The 19,094-nt window shown below is 36.8% G+C and overlaps 1 long non-coding RNA gene across 1 annotated transcript in view; it reads right to left on the bottom strand.

Annotated features, from left to right (window-relative positions):
- The window catches only part of LOC116652913, a 40,086-nt gene that overhangs the window by 19,172 nt on the left and 1,820 nt on the right, over positions 1–19,094 (bottom strand). The gene's annotated exons all lie outside the window — the stretch shown is intronic.

Raw genomic sequence — 19,094 nt, 5'->3', positions numbered from 1 at the left:
ATCAAGGTTTGGGACCATGGGTCTGAAAGATCATGCAGATTATTGTGGGTTTTTTTTGTTTTTTGCATGTTTGTTGGTATATACTCTTTATATTAATACCAAATACTTGTTCAAATTAATAGGGAAGGGGTAGTTGTGGGACAAATAAAGTCATTATCTTGTAAATGAGTAAACAAGCTTGGTAGTTACTTGTGTCAAACTTAAAAATGTACTGTGACCCTGGTTGTGTGGGTATAAAAGGTTGTAAGCATGTACAATAAAGGTCTTCATTCTGCACCAGCAACAGAGTCCGTGACTCTCCTGCTACATTTGTTTTCACAGCAGGTATTCTGAACTGAAATGCAAAATCTCAGCGTTCTGAAATTTATAGTACACAGATAACACTACATTTGTGGTGTTGTTTTTTTTTTTTTTGTCTGACTACCTGAGTAGTAAGCAAATATTATTTCCATTTTTCTTCATAACATATTGTACTACCAGCTGGAAAACAGAATGATGCAAAGGAGTAAATACTTTGACTTTAACAAACCTGTGCTATTTAATGTCTATGTAATATAGTATAACTTAAGTAACAATTGTGATATACATTACAAGAAAATATTTCTTCCATCTTTAATTTCTATGACAAATTGCAGGTTATGCTATAAAACATGACGAAAGCTTTTTCTGTCTTACAAATGAAATCAGATAAATATTTGGAATATTTGACCCAGATCACAATTTTAACACATCTAGGAACCTAGAAAAGGAAAAACCTATAGGAAAAACGTTCTTGATGCTCTTTCTCTGATGACTTCTTCAAGACTATTCAGTAAGCACTGTTACAATCAGTTTATAAGAGAATTCTTAAATAGAATGGTTACTGCAAGGAAGAGAGAGGAGAAAAATGTGAATGTTATCACAGGTTTTTCTGCTTGTACCAATAAAGTAAGGTAAGGAGTTTGGTGGAAGCAAGTAGAAAGTATAGTTACTGTGCAGGTTTCCATGTATGGTTGTTTTCTTTTCACTCTCTACTAGAAATAGATGACTGAATTTGGACAAAAATTAAAAATAAGTCTGTGCTCTTAGACATATGGTAGTAGCATAATCTTAAAGCACATGAAAACACGTTTTCAGATTGGTACAGAGACAGTCATTGCTATTAGTATGTAAAAGTTTTGTGTTGAGAGGTGTAAAGTTGTACTTCAGTCTACATTAACAATGTGTTTTCCCTGAACTTTATCCTCTCCTGTAAAAGGCTGAGATTGTTAGGGAGTTTGGATAAGTTTGGCCTTGTTTTCCTGAAACTGTGATAGTGTTTTCAGTGTTTCAATCCCTTTCAGAATATCCTCCTGGAAATGTAACATTTTAACTTTGATCACGAATTCTTAGGAAGAGCATGACATGCTTCTTCATTCTTCTTGAAATGATTGAAATAGGAACCTTCTCTGGGAACAGGAGCCTCTTCAAAGAGGTCTTGATAAAGGATTGTGAAGAATGAGGGAAGAGGCAAAAAATTCATGTTTCATAAAAAGCTCATAATTATTTGAGGGAAGACTTTATATGATATATTATAAAAACCAGAAATTTCTGTAGTGTATAATCACAAAGAAAATGCTGTTATCTCTTTGAGCAGGGTGATCTTTTTTTAAACCCTAAGGATGACCTAAATTGTGATACATCTGTAATTTCAGAGGAGGCAAAATATTTATCTCTAATGAGTGTGAATTATGGGTAGCTTGTTCCTCAGACTTTCATGCATGTTTGTTGAGCAGCTTTACATTCTCTTGAGGAAGTACTTCAGTACTTCTATTAATCTTAAAATTACTATAGCTCATGAGCACATAATCAAGGAAAAAACACAATGTTTTGTCAAACCAATGTAAAGAAAAAATATACTAATAATGATGTTTATTTTAATGAGTTTAAAAACAGGCCAAATGAGTTCTATAGAAGTGACTATTCCTGAATGTGAAGTGTCAAATAGAATAACTGTAGTGATCAGACATCATAAATTTTTATAGACCAATGATCAATTTTGTCCCTGTACAGGTCTTCAAATACCATTTTCAAATCTGCTACTGTGATTGATAAGATGGACTCTCTAGTATTAATAACAGTAGTAATTAGATACTATTGAATACCTAAAAGATCACATTTCATTCACATGCAAGAATTCATGTATACTTTAAACTAAAAGAGGGTAGGCTTAGATGAGATATTAGGAATAAATTCTTTACTAAGAGGCTGGTGAGGCACAGGAACAAGTTGCCCAGAGAACTTTTAGATGCCTCATCCCTGAAAGTTCAAGGATAGATTGGATGAGTCTATAGGCAATCTAATTTACTGGAAAGTATCCCTGTCCATGGCAGATGACTGAAAGTTTAAGGTCCTTTCCCACTCAGGATATTCTGTGATTCAATAATATTGTGATTAAAGTTTTATTTGATTGCTAATAGTTTTAGGGTGAGCCTTTAGTCACTGAACAGGGTGAAGTTAACAGAATGACCTGGCATTTGTCATGGTTTGATATGAGAAGGTGTTGATGATGTTGTTTCACACAAACATAGACTTCAGGAATAGGGTTTGGGGCTCTGTTTTCTTTGCTCTTAGGGCTATCTTACTGATCATTTTATTACAGAGGGTCCTTTGACATTCATCTTTACACTGCTGTAGCCCTACCAGTGGTTTTCATTATCAGATTTGCTCAGGAAAAAAAAAAGGTGTTGGGTTATGATCTGTTACTGAACAAGTGTAGAATTCTCCAAAAAGAAAGCTTTTGAGGACTAGTTCTGCCACTGACTTTGTTCATCAAGTCCTTGTGGAACAAACACAAATTTTGATATATATATATAAATATAAAATATATGTGAATATTTAGCTTTTCAGGTCTGTCCCATCATTATATGTCAAGCTATCAAGAAGAGTCGTGGCATCCTTTTTCAGGTGACAGAAGCTCAGTGTAGGTTTGTGCAGGGATCACATCTCTGGCTCTCACAAGTCTCCTGTTTTCTGGCTTGAATTATCTAAATCCTCTGTAAAAACTGATAAGAATACAGGGCTCTAATTTACATGGGATCTGTGTAAACTCTCACTGGCCACCACCAGAAATAACTGGAATTCAATGTTTACACTCTCTTTTTCTGCTAAACAGTCTGTGTTGAATGGCATAGAGTACAAGACAGATTGGATCATGATCCTGAAATTTAGAGAATGTTCTTTTTGTAATCCAATGAAGTCAGCAAAGACAGCTTTCTGCCAATTTTCTGTTATTTCAGGTTTAAAGTCGACAAATCTGGGAGAAGTATCCAGCATCTCCCTGACACTGTCAGGGGCATCCACTGTCCTCTGATTCTCTTCATACTCTATGGCTTTCAAGCAAATGGCTCCTAGGTACATTTAAATGCAAGCAACAGTGCTCTGTAGAATACGTTAATATACAGTCTGTAAAATGCAGTGGATAATTGAGGGTTAAGCTAAAGTGTCAACATGGTCCTCAATGGTTCCTTCAGGATCATTCCTAATGACAATCATCCCTACACCAATGTCTTATGTAACTTCCAGATTCTGTAAAAAGTCTTTGCATGCAATGAACACTGTTTTCCAAGCTGCAGGTACTTAAAATAAAACACATTTTAATGATACAACTATTCTATTAACATTGTCTTGGGAAAAATAATAATTAAATAAAAAAAAGGAAAAAGTAGTTGATGCTGTGCTATGTAAATTTTCCCTGCTAAAATTCTCTTCCTTTCTCCTTTCCATATTCTTTTCTGAGTATTTTCTAAGTGAGTATGTATTGCTAGTATCTGCTTGGCTTGTGCTGTCACAGTAGATTAGTAGTGTCAATGAACTTGTCTGGTTGTTTTTTTCCTTCTGCTGAAGCATATACTGAATATAAAGCCAGAAGATCTACATTCTAAGTAATTGAATGGGACACTCAGGAATTGAACGTTGCTTGATAATCTTGGGCTTTGCCTGCTGTAACTTCAATCTGGGAAAAAAGTGCTACAGTTTGTCCAAACATTGTCAGTCAGACAAAGAATCTGGAAAGTAGGAATCCAGCTGAAGTACAGTAGAAATTCTTTCTTTAATTGCAGGGGAATTTATGCAGAGGTAACCTTTGCCAGTAAGTGATCCTTCTGAGTAAATTTTCAGCTAGACAGTTACCACAGAAGCTGTCTGAGTTTTTGTTCCAGACAATATCCCTAATTTGTGTGGTTTATGCATTTTTTGTTTTTAGTATTAAAGCATCACTTACAAACAGCCCATCCCTTAATAGGAAACTTTAGGGCTAAACTTCCTCAGATCTTCCCTTTTACCACTTCTCTCTTTCCCAAAGAGCAGGAAAAGATATCTCTTTGTGTTTTTGCAGTTTATCCTAACTCTGTTTTCATTCTGAATTGTCCTTGGCTTCCATTCCGTTGTTGTTGTTGTCTTTTTAGGGTAGGGGGGCTAGCCTTCTTCCATCACTTGTATCTTAACCTGTAAGTGAAGTTCTTCCCTTACTTTCTCTTTCGCCATTTGTTTACCCATCACTCTGAGCTTACCCTTTGGCTCTTACCAAAGGAGAATGTTCTTCACACTGTGAAACTTGCAATTCAGGAATACTTATCCACATTTTATATGTGCTAGGTTGTTATCTTAAATATCTTCCTTCTGATGAAAAGATCATATGAAATTAGATTAAAACCTTTCCTAGTAGTTTTCTTTATTGTCAAAGCCAGTATATTTTTAAATGAAAAAATATCTCTCTTGCCCTAATAATCAGCCCACTAGGCTCACTCCAATCATGTTCAGTGTGAACAGTGTTTCTGTAGGTTGTATATGATGTGACAAAGCTGAGCACTTGAGGAAAAAAATTCTCTGCTTGCTGACAAATCTTGTCCCTATGTGCTTTAAGTTAAAATGAGTTAGTGTTATTTCCACTGTGGTACATCTAAGCATAATAGACACTTGGAAAAAAATATTTTCTGTGTACCCGCACTTATTTCTGCTGTCTGAGAATAATGTGCCAAGTGTATTTTCAATAGAAGCATGTCTTTTGTAATAGCGACCTTTTTAGCCTAGGTTAATCTCACCACTATGCCAGCAAAGACAAGTTTAGCAGCCTTGATTATACAAGTCATCACATGGTACTTAGGAAGAAATTCAAAGTTGTAATGCTCCTGAACAAATCAAATGCAAACATGAAACCACCTCTCACACTAAAGAAAAATAGCACTTCAGCACATTTTTCTGTATCTGTGCTACAAAGAATAAAGCCTAAGGGCAAATAAACTTTAAAGTGTCTTAGACTCTTCAGAATGTAATGACTTGTGGTAATCACTGTTGAGGTAAGTGACATCCAATAAAATGCAAGTTGTTTATGTCCTTAGAATTAAAGCAAGCATGTAGCTTTATTTTCTGGACATATATATATATATATTCAACTAATATATATATATATATTCAACTAAATGGGGACACTTGTGAAACACCCTCCACTTATAATACCTAAATAATAGTAACACCAGATAATAACTGCCAAAAAAGCTACTACCACTAATATTCTGTCCCTAGATCAAAATGGAGAACAGCAGTACAGCTGTAATATATATTGCACATGTACACAATCAGCTTTCTTGAATATAAATAGATATATAGGTGATTAGATGCAGATATGATTTTGAAAACTTATAGAAACACCTTTAGGCAGGATGATGGAGCAAGCAGGAAAGCTCTGGAAGTGCATATATTTAAAACTTGTGTAAAGCAGTCAAGAAGAAAACAGAATAGGCATAGTCTTTGTATACGAGGCTGTGGATAAATCCTTTGGTAGTATCCATGCTATGAGAAAAGAAATTATAACTAAAAAAACTAAAAAACAAAACAGAACAACAACACAAACAAACCATAAGAATGCAGATCAAACAAGCAGTTCACACTCTACTTCTTTTTATTTTTTCTTCTGAAGTGGCAAGATTGCTGCCTCCTAAAGTCATGAAAGTACTTTATATACCTCAACATCCAGAGGGTTAGGAGATTCTTCAGTTTATGTCAGATTAGGAAAAGGAAAAAAAAAAAAGAAAAGATATAAGGATATAGTACAATAGTACAGTCTTACTGTTGAAGGAGGCCATTGGGCACACCCTGATCTGGAAGTCCAGGATGCTACACAGAATACACCCCTGGTGATTCAGGTGGAGGCAGTTAGAGAGCTGCTCCTCCATCTGCACTATCACAAGCCCATGGGACTGGACCTCCACCCTACAGTACTGAGGGAGCCAGTGAGGGTGATTGCTGAGCTGCTCTCTGCCATCTACCAGTACTCCTAGTTATCTGGAGAGGTCCCAAAAGACTGGAGGCTTGCCGATGCGACTCCCATCTACAAGAAGGGCAGTAAGGAGGATCCAGGGAACTGTAGGCCTGTCAGCCTGACCTCGGTATCAGGGAAAGTTATGGAGCAAATCCTCTTGGGTGAGATCAAATGGCACATACATGACACCCAAGGGATCAGTCCCAACCAGCATGGATTCATGAAAGGCAGGTCACGCTTGACCAACCTCATCTCTACAACTGGATGACCAGATGGGTAGATGAGGGAAAGGCTATTGATGTAGTCTACTTAGACTTCCACAAAGACTTAGACACAGTCTCTTACAGTTTCTCCTAGGGAAACATCTGCCTGTGGCCTGGACAGGTATACCCTTCTTTGGGTAAGACCCTGGCTAGAAGGCTGTGGCCAGTGGGTTGTGGTTAATGGATTTAAATCTAGCTGGTGACCCGTTACAAGTTCTGTCCCCCAGCAGTCGGTACTGGGGCCAATCTTGTTTAATACCATTATTGATGATCTAGATGAGGGGACTGAGTGTACCCTCAGTACGTTTGCAGATTACACCAAGATGGGAGGTGGTGTTGATCTGCTTGAGGGTAAGGAGGCCCTTCAGAGAGATCTAGATAAGCAGGATCACTGGGCTGAGGTGAATGGGATGAGGTTTACCAAGGCCAACTGCCAGCTCCTGCACTTTGGCCACAATAACCCCATGCAGCACTATAGGCTTGGAGTAGTGTGGCTGGATGACTGTGAAGAGGAAAGTGACCTAGGGGTGTTGGTTGATCCTCGGCTGAACATGAATCGACAGTGTGCCCAGGTGGCCAAGAGGACCAATGCCATCCTGGCCTGCATTAGAAATAGTGTGGCCAGAAGGAGCAGGGAGCTAATCATTCGCCCGTTCTCAGCACTGGTGAGGCTGCACCTTGAGTACTGTATTCCGTTTTGGGCTTCTCACTACAAGAAAGACATCCCTGGAACGTGTCCAGAAAAGGGCAATAAAACTGGTGAGGGGTCTGGAGCACAAGGCTTATGAGGAGCTGCTGAGGGAGCTGGGATTGGTTAGTCTGAAGAGAAGGCTTAGGGGAGACCTCACTGCACTCTACAACTTCCTGAAGGAAGGTTGTGATGAGGAGGGGTTTGGCCTCTTCTCCCAGGTGACAAACAGGACCTGAGGAAATGGACATAAGTTGTACCAGAGGAGGTTTAGGTTTGATATAAAGAAAAGCTTTTTCTCAGAGAGTGGTCAGGCACTGGAATGGCTGCCCAGGAAAGTGGTGGAGTATTCCTGGCAGTATTCAAGAGGCATCTGGATGAGGAGCTACAAGATGTGGTTTAGTGGCTTGTGGTAGCAATGGTAACGGGAGGACAGTTGGACTAGATGATCTTGTAGGTCCTTACCAAGCTTGTGATTTTACAATTTAATCGATTCCTGTAAGAGAACTCCTCTTTTAATTCAGCCTTCTGATTTTCTAATAATCCATTTTTTTTAGATAACTACTTTACTATTCTCTTCCAACTTGTTTGTCAGCTGTACATCATTGTATGAAATAGCACAGTTCCATCTCACCAGGCCACCATCAACAACTGTGTCTATGTCAGAAGGTAGTCAGTTGAAAGCTTTTTCAGATTTGTCTGTTGTTGCTTCAGTCTCTGTTTAAATGTTCCAAAGACAGTACGTGTATGCCTCTTCCAATGAGATTGACTGAGTAAAACAGGCATCTTTTTTTAGATAAAGAAGCAGCAGTTTTTCTTAGTGAAATGAAGAGAAACAAGGATAACAGTTTTTACACCCAGGATTTATTACAATAAATCAGCTCTTTGCTGCTATCAGTTTTTTTTAAAAGTCTATTTACTTCATTTCCCACAAGATAATCTATTAAAATTAGAGAGATCATAACATGTGGAAAGTATTTAACTTTTATTGACTCACTTTAAAAAGTGTAGAGGTGAGGCTATACCAAATTTTTAGCATGGATATGTGCCAGCCCATGCAAATGCATGTGTAATGTATACACGTTAGTGAGTTATAAAGACTATAACCTGCTATAACTTCAGGTGCTGCAGTTTGGAAAATTACTTTCAGTGCTGCAGTCAGGTGGGTCTGTTGATTTTCTTCCAACAATTAATCTTACTCCTGATTGTAATTTTACTTCTCTCTCAGGTTCAGGTTTAACACATTTCAGACTCATGTTTAAAAGGACATCTCATTTGAGCATTTTGCTATGTAGTAATATATCTTCCAATAACTTTTTAAGAGATATTAAAGTAGAAGAGTTAAATACTGTTGGGGGGGAATATAAGCTGAACCTTTTGTTATCTTTGCTAACAGACATGAAGTGAATCATAGAATGGCCTGGTTTATGTTTATGGTCTGGTTTGGCCCAGTTCCATGACTAGTGGTGCAAAGGGACCCACGGATCCATTCTCCAGAAATGGAGGGGCTGCCTCCATTTAGTCTCCTTTTTCTCTAGCATGAATTAAAATACATACAAATAGAACATACAAATAGATTAGTGTAAACAACAAAACAATCTGATGTGAATATAATGGGTCATTATCTCAAAATAAAGCCAAGTGCCTCATATTAATTGCAATTTTAACCATGTATTTAGAAGATCATACAGCTTTGTTTTTTTGGTGTTTTTTTGTTTTTTAATGACTGTACTAGAATATATCTAGTGTACACTGTAGATGTGTCAGCTCTTAAGTATTTATGAAAATAATACCAGCTGGATTGCTTTGTAATATGAAAGGAATAAAAGCTTGTTTGCATTATCATAACTGCATACATAAAAGAAATATTTTTACCCTTCAAGATAAGTGGGTTTTGAAAATCTAGTCAAAAGTTAGTCTGATCCATGCCAAATACTGAAGTTTTAGAATCATGTATTGTGTATAACTGAAGTATCATACAAGCGAAAATAAACACTGTCCATAAAGGGATGTGTGAAGGGTTTCAATGAAGTCACAAGGACACAATAATACAAAGTACACACAAAAATTCTACAGAAGAAAAACAAATGCAGTTCAAATATGGTGTTTAAATATTATCCCATATTGTTCACATTTCATATATTTTAACAATTCTTAAATTTAATCATATGAATGATTGAAGATGGAAAAAATCTTTCAAATTAACAAATTCAATAACTTAAGGGGGGCTATAAGTAGGAAGAGGTCAAACTCTTTATTATGGTCTGTTGTGAGAGGGAAATGGTTTCAAACTAGAAGAGACAACATATAAATTGGATATTGTCTATCTTCACTGACAAACTTTTTTTCCCCTAACTTAGCTTAGAACACAGATGAGACAGTTTCTGCACATAAAATGACCTAACACAGCATGGGGTTGTGGTAGAATGGTTTGCAGCCCTCTCCTACGCATTTATATCAGGGATGGTGTTTGAGCTTCCTGAATCCTGGGAAAGACTCATCACTTTTTGGATTATCACTGCTACCTCTTCCCAGGGGATTCTCAGGCAAGTCACTCACAACTCTCAGAGGAGAAGAAAAAACAGTTACCTACAGGTGAGTAATCTGAATGCTTAGTCAACAGGCCACTTCTCTTCAGTGGCTTGGTGAGTAAATCTAAATATTGTCATGAGCACACACTGGCCTCAGGAAGCAACTTGCTGGCAGCAGTTGCTGCTGAGAGTCTTTCTCAAGATGTTCATCAGTCATACATATATCTAGAATATAGGTCCAAAAGTTACAAGCCAGGCATAAAACACCAGTAGAACCATGATCAACCCAGTCATCTTCATTTATCTGTACTCTGGACTCGGCTCTGCAGGAATAGCTTTTATTGAAATCAGAGGCATGTTATTCAGCAGTGTGAGGAGCAGTTGACCTCCCTGAGGTAAGACTCATCACTAGCTGTCATGGAGCATCATCAGAGGTTTGGAGTTGTACCAAAAGAGTACCTCAGTACTGGTTAAAACTACAAACTCTATTCTCAATATAAACACAGGAGGCATCCCTATAATGGTAATTGTATACTTGTACAGATTTTTTAATTTAAATATTAGTATTATTTTTCCTTCCCCAATATCCTTTGCAAATCCTTAAGGTAGTCATATAGGAAAAAGCATTCTCCCATTTTTGTAATCGACTACTCTTGCAGCATTCTTGCAGTGTTCTTTCTCCCACTTAACTGGAATATTTAAACTGCCCACACTACCTCAGTTGTTGCAATGGACAGGATTAGAGGAAGAAAAATAGCACTTAACCTTGTTTAGAGAAGTGAGATACGTTTCAGCCTAGGGAATAAAAGCCAGATAGATGTAGTCAGGCTTGTAGATACTGAGTCTGGAGTTTAAATCAAAAGTAAACTCTTAGGGTAATGCAGCTCTGGGTCATAAAGTGGCATTGATGCTGAGGAGAGGAAGCATTTTTAAAGATTAACTAAAATGTTATAAAAATAGCTGTTCCAAATGTACAATTATTTTTTTAAACTCGCAGAGCTATATTTAAGCTACTGTATTTTTCATGTTTGAAAACAAAACACAGTAAAAAAAGCATATTTTAAAATAAAATCTGAACATTATGTTTAATGTTTTAAGAAAATTAGATTTTCAATTTCACCTGTAGTTTTCTGAAGAAATAACCTAATTTTCAAATGTAAACTTGTGTGAAAAGAAAATAGGTTGTTGAAAAAGGAAATGAAAACACACATAAAGGAAAGGAAGATTGCACATGAAACATATGAGGTGTAAAATTAGTAATATCACCAGCTGACTTCACAGCTCTCAATTTGTCTCATGAAGAGACATGTAAAATGTTCAGGGGGAAAAAAAAAAGGAAAAGATTGTCCTCTAAATTCAAAACACATGAACATACATGCACATATTTAGAGGAAACTGTAATATTAGGGGTTGATCATGGATCAACTCTGAAGACTTTTTGTTTATCCTAATAATTATTAAGAACTATAACCATTTCTTTTTATTGTTATTTTTTTAATTTCTTTTCAGTATGCAGTTTCTCTTTCACATCTGCCCACACATGAACACATGCACAGAGTGTAAGCAAGAAGAAAAAATGAGATAGGAAAAGAATTAAGTTGCTTTACTAAGCTGTATTTCCAGTTCATCCATTTATAGTAACAGTAGGGTATAAGCTAAATAGTATTATGCAGGTTTATGCAAATTGTTCAGGATGGAAGGGGAACACAAGTGACAAGAAAAGAAGTACAGCATTGAAGGCCACTGGAAATCTGTCTTAATGTTGAGTAAAACTAAAGGAGAGGTAAACACAACACAGTAAAATATTGCCTTCTTACTTATAACATTAAGTACCTGTAACCTTAAAGAGAAGGGTAGCTTTGTCTTGAGGGTTTAAACTCAAAATAGATCCAGGAACATATGTGCTGTTAATTTGACCTAATTAGTTGTTACTGCTAGCAGAACTCACATGAAGAATCCCATTATATAGATTAGATATAAAATAGGTGGAGCTTGGCCCTTCGTATTGATCAAGTGGAACAGCAGTTTAATATCTGGAGCAACCTTTTTCTGAGTGTCCTGGTGTTTGCATGTGGGTGTTGGAGGAGGTGAAACACTAGTTTATATAACAAAAGTAGCAAAGGACTATATCTGTTTCCTACTTAATAATGAAATATAAGTAGTAATTGGTAACACTGGCTTTCTGTAGAATGCTATACGTTGAAAACATCACTAGCTTTGTAGTTACCATCAGAAAACACTAAAATTAGCAGGAAAAAATAAGTTTTTGATTTGTTTTGTTTTCCCCACCAATATGAACTGACTACAGCTATTTCAGTTGCTGTTGTTTTTAAATTCACAACATCAGTATACTTTTCCCTCTTTGACAGGAGGCTCTGCAAATAAAAAGTATGCAGGCTTTTATAATGCTTACTCAAGAAAAAATCCCAAATGAAATCAGTATGTAGTTCTGCCCAAATAAAAAAGCCTCAGGTGTGACACTTGATGGAGCTATTTACAGAACTGCTAATAAGAGTGTTGTGATGGAAAGTCATGAATAGTACTTGACATACAGAAAACATACATGGGTAAAAAAACAGGAAAAACAGAAAAAAATATTAAGCAACTGATACATTTTTTTTAAGATTAAAAAAGAAATAAATCTCTAAACAAATAAGAAAAAAAGTTCACTAAATTTCCAGTCCATAAGTAATAATGCTATGCTTTACCATAACTGATCCGAGAATGCAGTGAAATTTAGAGATGAGAAATAATGGGAAGAGACCAGATCTAGTGAATATTACATACTATAATTCTATTTTGTAGGGATGGATGGATGAAAATATGGATAGGGCTGAACTTAAAATAATGAATAATTATTGCAACAATCTCAATATTTATTTTTGCTTATATTCTTATTTCATTTTAAAGAAGAACAGTTATACTGAGCAAAATTCTTGTTCTTGCACATTCTGAAATATTTGTAAATTACAAATTGTAAATTAGGTGAGCAGGAATGTTAAATGAGCTTAACAAAAATGACAATACAAATAGAGGAGCTGATGCCTTACTTGGGAAAGAAGTAGGTGAATACCAGAATTTATGGACACATAACATTCTCAAACATTGCCAGCATAACTCCTAAAAGGGAATGGAATGCATGACATGAAAGGAAGTAAAACTAAGAGTATTTTCTTATGGGTGTTATTATTTTAATGATTATGATTTTTTATCTCAGGGATTTTAAAAGTACATATTGATCATAATATGAATTGCTAACAGATCTACTAATTAGTTTGAGAACTCTTCATTGTTCTATTGCATGGTTAACTACTGAGATGTTGAGTGAAAAGAGTTCAGTTAGCCTTTGTTTATTTGTCTTTTTCTGACACGATTTGCAGAAGAAAGCTTCTGGAAACTCAAAACTACTTGTATTTTGTCTGAGAACTGATGCAATTTTATAAAATTGTATTTGTTATGAGATATCATCTGTAGAATTGGTTAAAAAAATCTGCTAATCAAGGTGACCAGGAAAGATAAAATAGCTTTATCAGAAGCCAAAAATCAAACAAGCGTTGGATGAAAATGTGAATCTGTAGACACCAAAGTGCTGAAAGATCTGTCTTACCTGAAAAAAAAAGGGAAAAGGTTGCCCACTGCTGCGGGGTAATGTGATATTTTTAGTTTCTAGACTGCAGTGTACAGATATCAAGGTAGTCTTGAATAAGCTGTCTCCAGACTTGGTTACTTCATAGCTGCACTAACAAAGTATGAAACATGAGCTATCAAGCTCTGATACAAATACAAAGACATGTAGCTTGCAGCTTGTGTGGGTTTTAGTAGTTTACCTGTTAACCTCTGCATGGAGCTGCACTGGACCATGATAGTATTATCAGACTATAGAAATCTTAAAATCATACCCTCTTTTATTTCTGTTCTCAGCTGGGGTCTAGCTTACACATCCAAATTGAAATGATTAATGCAGCTGGTGTGTGTGATCAATTGGTCTTGCAAGATGGTTTACGATTCCTTGTTTTGCTCTTAGATTTTTTTTTTTTAATAAGTAAATAATTTAAATATTACTGTTGGACACCTCTTGACAAAGTATGCAGCAACTATTTTAAAGAAGCTTTGAAACCTTCACCATGTTATTTACGTGCTGTTGATATCTATAGGCTCATGAAAGAAAACTGATTTTTCCCTAACACTACAAGAAAGATGCACTGGGGAGTGGTGAGACAAAAGGATGGCCAAATGGGGCATGCTGTCTGGAGAAGTTCCTAAGAACTGTAGCTTACTAGTTACCATAAAAGAAGCGGTCAATGAATTCCACATTAAACTTCTTCCCTAACATTTTGTCTATATGGAAGTCTTAGGATAGCTTTTAGATGAAGGTTAATCAGAGTCAATGCTGTACCAATAGAGAAAATGAATGAGTTGTTAATAGTTGGAATGAACCAGGTGACCTGCTATAAATCCATACTGACTGAAAAGCATGTTGCTTGTTCACTGGAAAGATTCCTTAGTATTAGTATGTAAGTTTAGAAGGTCTTTTTTTATGGAAGTCTTGCACTCTCCTAGAAGATAGAGATGAAGGACTCAAAAGGTCTTAGTGCCTGTACTCTGATTGACAGAGGACAGATAAATCAGACACTTCAACCATATTATTTTTCAATTCAATCTCTTAATTGCTTCACCAGTAGCCTTGTCTGACAAGCGACCTGAGATCAAAACCGTAATGTAATTTCCTTCTTAACTGACTTTTTTCTTTGTCTGCATTAGACTACCCAATTAATTATACTTCAGATTAAATTGTGATGGTCCAAAGGAAACCAAGTGAACAAAAATGCACTTGTGAAACATGAGCAGAAACAAAGGCTTAGGCTTGCCCTGAAGTGATGACAGTTATAACCTAAATTTCCATTTGAAGGACTCAGCTGTATTCTGAGTACCTTTGATAATTGTTTGTCTCTTAAAAATGGATTCTTGTATGAAGAAGAGCAGAAGGAAACATTTAAACCTGTAATTTATTTGGAGCATACTGTTAGTGTTAGGCACTGTTTCCTAAAACTGCACATGTAGACACTGTAAGGCTTTCCTTTATTATCACTGGGGAAAGAATATTTCAGTTCTGTGGTAGAAAGACTCTAGTTAGGTGAGATCAAAATTACAGTTCAAGTTGTGTAACTGTAAAAGCGGTATGTGTCAGAAATGTCTGATATGTTCGTTCATTCTCCAACGGAATATATGAAATGCTAATTAAATTTCATTTAAAATTAAGAAATATTTATAATTGAGGCCATTCAAACAGTATTTCAGTAGCCTTACAGAAACCTACTCTGTATTTCTTGAAAGTGTGAGTGGGGTGCCTGTACTGATTCCAAATAAAAGCTCTTCATAATTTGGAAAAATAAGCTTTGGCTCTTTATACTTTGGCTTTTCTTTAAATCTAGAAAGAACAATGAAAGTACTTCAGAAATACATGAGAAACTGGAAACAATATGTTGAATCTTTTTTGTTTAAGCCTGTACATTCCTACCATTTTTGAAGGCCCTTTCTTATCTGCCCATTTCACTGCTTTTCTCTTGCTAGACACATCTCTCTGCTTCTGTGGTGGCATTAATAAGCTGTTCCTGCTAGAATGAGTCTGCAGAAATTTCTCAATAGCTTTATGCAGACTTCTGACTTTTACTGTTAGAGGCGATGAAAGGAAAAAAGATTTCTATCCCTGTTTCAGATGATAGATCATGCCATTCCATTAGAAGTAAGCAGTACTAACTATGGATAAAACATGAATAACTTTGCAAATCTTACTCAGATATAAATTAAACAAGACAAAAATTTCACTGATGCCAAGCCTTGATCATGCTCAATTCTAAACTTGTCCTGAATCTGAAAAGCTCTGGTTGCTTCCAAAGAGGTTGGAGGACAATGAATCAGGCAGTGAGTCCTTGAAACTGTGAGAGGTGAGGAGACAGAAAACAAGCACTGATTTCAGTAAAGTAAAACAGAACAGAGAAAAAAAAAATAAAGCATTATTAAGTGGATAACTTATGTAAACAAAATAAATAGACATTCTGAAACTCCTGGTAGCCCTATAATTCAAAACTGCTGCTAAGGTCAGCATCAAAATGTAGAGAGATTTCTGCTATATCTGCTCGGTATGACCTAGATACTGCCCAGCTCTGATTAAAAAAAAAAAAAAAAAAAAAAAAAAAAAAAAAAAGGAAAAAAAAATCTACTTCCATTGAATCAAACCGTCAAATCATATCCGTTCTTATGGAAAAGCTGGAAAAAAAAACAAAAACAAATAGGTTTTGCAATGTAAAAAATGCTAAAGCCATTCTCTAATCGCCTTTTTCTGACAATACCACATTTATTCCCAAAGTTGTCTCTGGTTACAAAGGAAGGGTTGACTTGGATCTGGCCAACATGCAGAACTTCAGGGTATTATAAATCAAAACCAACCATGTATCTTCCTTAAAAATGAAAATGTGCAGCATAGACCACTGCTATAAAAAACACAAAATGTTTTGGAGAGTTCAAAAATCCTGAACTAAGCTGTTGACATGTGCAGCAGGTAAGTTTACCTGGAAAATACAACGCTGTGTCAAATGCATTCCAGTAGTTTGGTAGCTGGCTATTTACAGTAATAATTATGTTTCAGACACAGATGCTGAGGTTCCTTCTTTATATTTGTGCCATCAGGCAGTAAACAAATAGGCTGTTAAGTATTGGTGATGTATTTGCTCTGTGATATGAGACACTGTATAAAGGATGAAAGATTTTAATTAATCAGTGTGACATTTTTATATTCCTACAATGCCTAGGTAGATGAATCTTCAACAGTTTACTACTTCTTCCTGACCAAACAAGAATGGTTATGTATATGGGCTTTTTTTTCCCAAGAGTCTAATAGAATCATAATATCATAGAATTGCAGGTTGGAAAAGACCTACAAGATCATAGAGTTCAACCACAACCTAATCATACTGCCCTAACACTAACAACCACCGCTCAATCATGTCCCTGAGTACCACATCCAAATGGTTTTTAAGCACATCCAGGAATGGTGACTCAACCACCTCCCTGGGGAGCCTATTCCAGTGCTTAACCACCCTTTCTGTAAAGAAGAGTTTTCTGATATCCAATGTAAATTTATCCTGGTGCAACTTGAGGCCATTTCCCCTAGTCCTGTCACCAGTGAGAAGAGATCAACTGCTCTTGCTGTAATCACCTTCCAGTTATTGGAAGAGTGCAAGACCTCCTCTCAGCCATCTCTTTCCCAGACTAAACAGCCCTAGTTCCTCCAGTTGCTCCTCATAGGGCATGTTCTCCAAGCCTTTCACAAGCCTTGTTAACCTTCTTTGGACCTGCTCCAGCACCTCAATGTCCTTTTTGTATTGAGATGCACAAAACTGAACCCAGTACTCAGAGGTGAGGCCTCACCAGCATCTAGTACAGGGGCAGGATGACTTCCCTAGTCCTGCTCCCCACACCATTCCTGGGACAAGCCAGGATGCCATTGGCCCTCTTGGCCACCTGGGCACACTGCTGGGCTCATATTCAGCTGACTATTCATCAGCACACCAAGGTCCTTTTCCATCAGGCAGCTTTCCAGCCACACCTCCCCCAGCCTGTAGGGTTGACTGGGGTTGTTGTGACCAAGACGCAGAACCCAGCATTTGGCATTATTGAAACTCCTGTGGTTTGCCTTGGCCCATCGATCCAGTCTATCCAGGTCCCTCTGTAGTGCCTTTCTCCCCTCTCTCAGATCAGCAGTCTATCCCAACTTGGTGTCATCTTTGAACTTACTGAGGGTTGCACTGAATCCCCTCATCCAGACCATTAATAAAGATGTTACATAGAAGTGGCCCCAGTATCAAGTCCTGGGGGACACCACTCATGACTGGCCAGCTACTGGATTTAACTCCGTTGCCCACAGCTCTTTGGGTCTGGCCATTCAGCCTGTGCTTCACCCAGCAGAGCGTACGCCCATCCAAACTTTGGGCAGCCAGTACGTGCTAACTAAACCAATCTGAACTTCTAATAAGCATGAAAATAATCTAAGCCATGTGGTGTCTTGTGGGGAATTATTCCCTTCTGCAGCAAGCTGAGAACCAGAAGAAAGAATAATAGCTATTAGACTGACAAATATTTCATTTCCCAGGACCAGGCAGCTATTTTGAAGAGTGAGATGCAAAGTACTAATTTATCCCTTGGGATACAACTGTTCAGAAGGAAGCTGAGGACAGGTGAAAATATAACTGTATATCTGCTTTATATATGTGTGACTGAAGGTAATTTATGCACCAAAGTGAACAAGGAAATGTATTTTAGTAGCCTTCCAAAAGATGTGGAGATATTGCAAAATAGAGGAAGCCTTTATTTATTGCATTTCATTTCAGTTAAACATATATCCCTATCAACAGCATTTGGGCATCGCAGAAGGTTACAGAAATCTAAATAGTAGCCATTTTTTACAGTTCTGCAGCATTTGGGGGAATAATTCACCGTCTATGAAAACTGCCATGAGAGGTATCACACGTACACAAGGTAAGGGACCGTCACTGCCTTATATGTTAAATATTTTGAATCTTTAGCACTCCAACTCCAGCTACGTTGATTTATTCATTTTCCCTAACAAGGTCTTTACAGGTTCTAAAGAACAACTGTATAATGAGTATGGTGAGCTGAGAAAAAAATGCTAAAATAGTGTAAAAATGCATGTTGCTTTAGATCATATATCAGAAATGTTCTTTATCCTTATTTTACTATCTAGAAATAGAAAGTCATCATTTTCCATAACTGTAAAAAAAAATTGAAAGAATCCTTCTCTGTTGTTGATCTTAAGGTTTTTCAGCTCAAATAATGAACCAGAATTTGACATCACTGTCACAAAAAAAGGACAATTAGATCTCCAATATATTTATGATAGTAGGATTCTGCTTGGGTTCTGGACAACATCCCTGCAGTATGTTTGAAAAGCAAAATGTTCACCATCTACTGAAATAATGAATTTTGATGTTTCTTATCCTATTTCTTATAAACTCATGATTCAAAGCCAACACAACCATTGGAGTTCTTTCTCCAGTCTTTGATGCATTTGGAATCAGTCTCAAAATTAGACTTGGTGGTATTACGCAGTATTATTTGATAGCAGTTTTGTAATAGTGATGTACGACAGTGGCATAATAAGCAACACTGCATGCACTTTTCAAACCAACACTAAGATTCCCACTAAATTCTTCAGGCACAGCGCAGTTCTGTGTGGGATGAAAATCAACTCTTGTCACAAGAGTAGCCTTCCACAGCTACTGTCTGATTTGTACTCCCAAAAGCACACAAGTGCACAC

This window comes from Coturnix japonica, chromosome 2, assembly GCF_001577835.2.
Source record: "Coturnix japonica isolate 7356 chromosome 2, Coturnix japonica 2.1, whole genome shotgun sequence".
Lineage (NCBI taxonomy): Eukaryota > Metazoa > Chordata > Aves > Galliformes > Phasianidae > Coturnix > Coturnix japonica.
The sequence above is the reverse complement of the archived record's forward strand: the minus strand, read 5'-3'. Positions and strand labels throughout refer to the sequence as shown.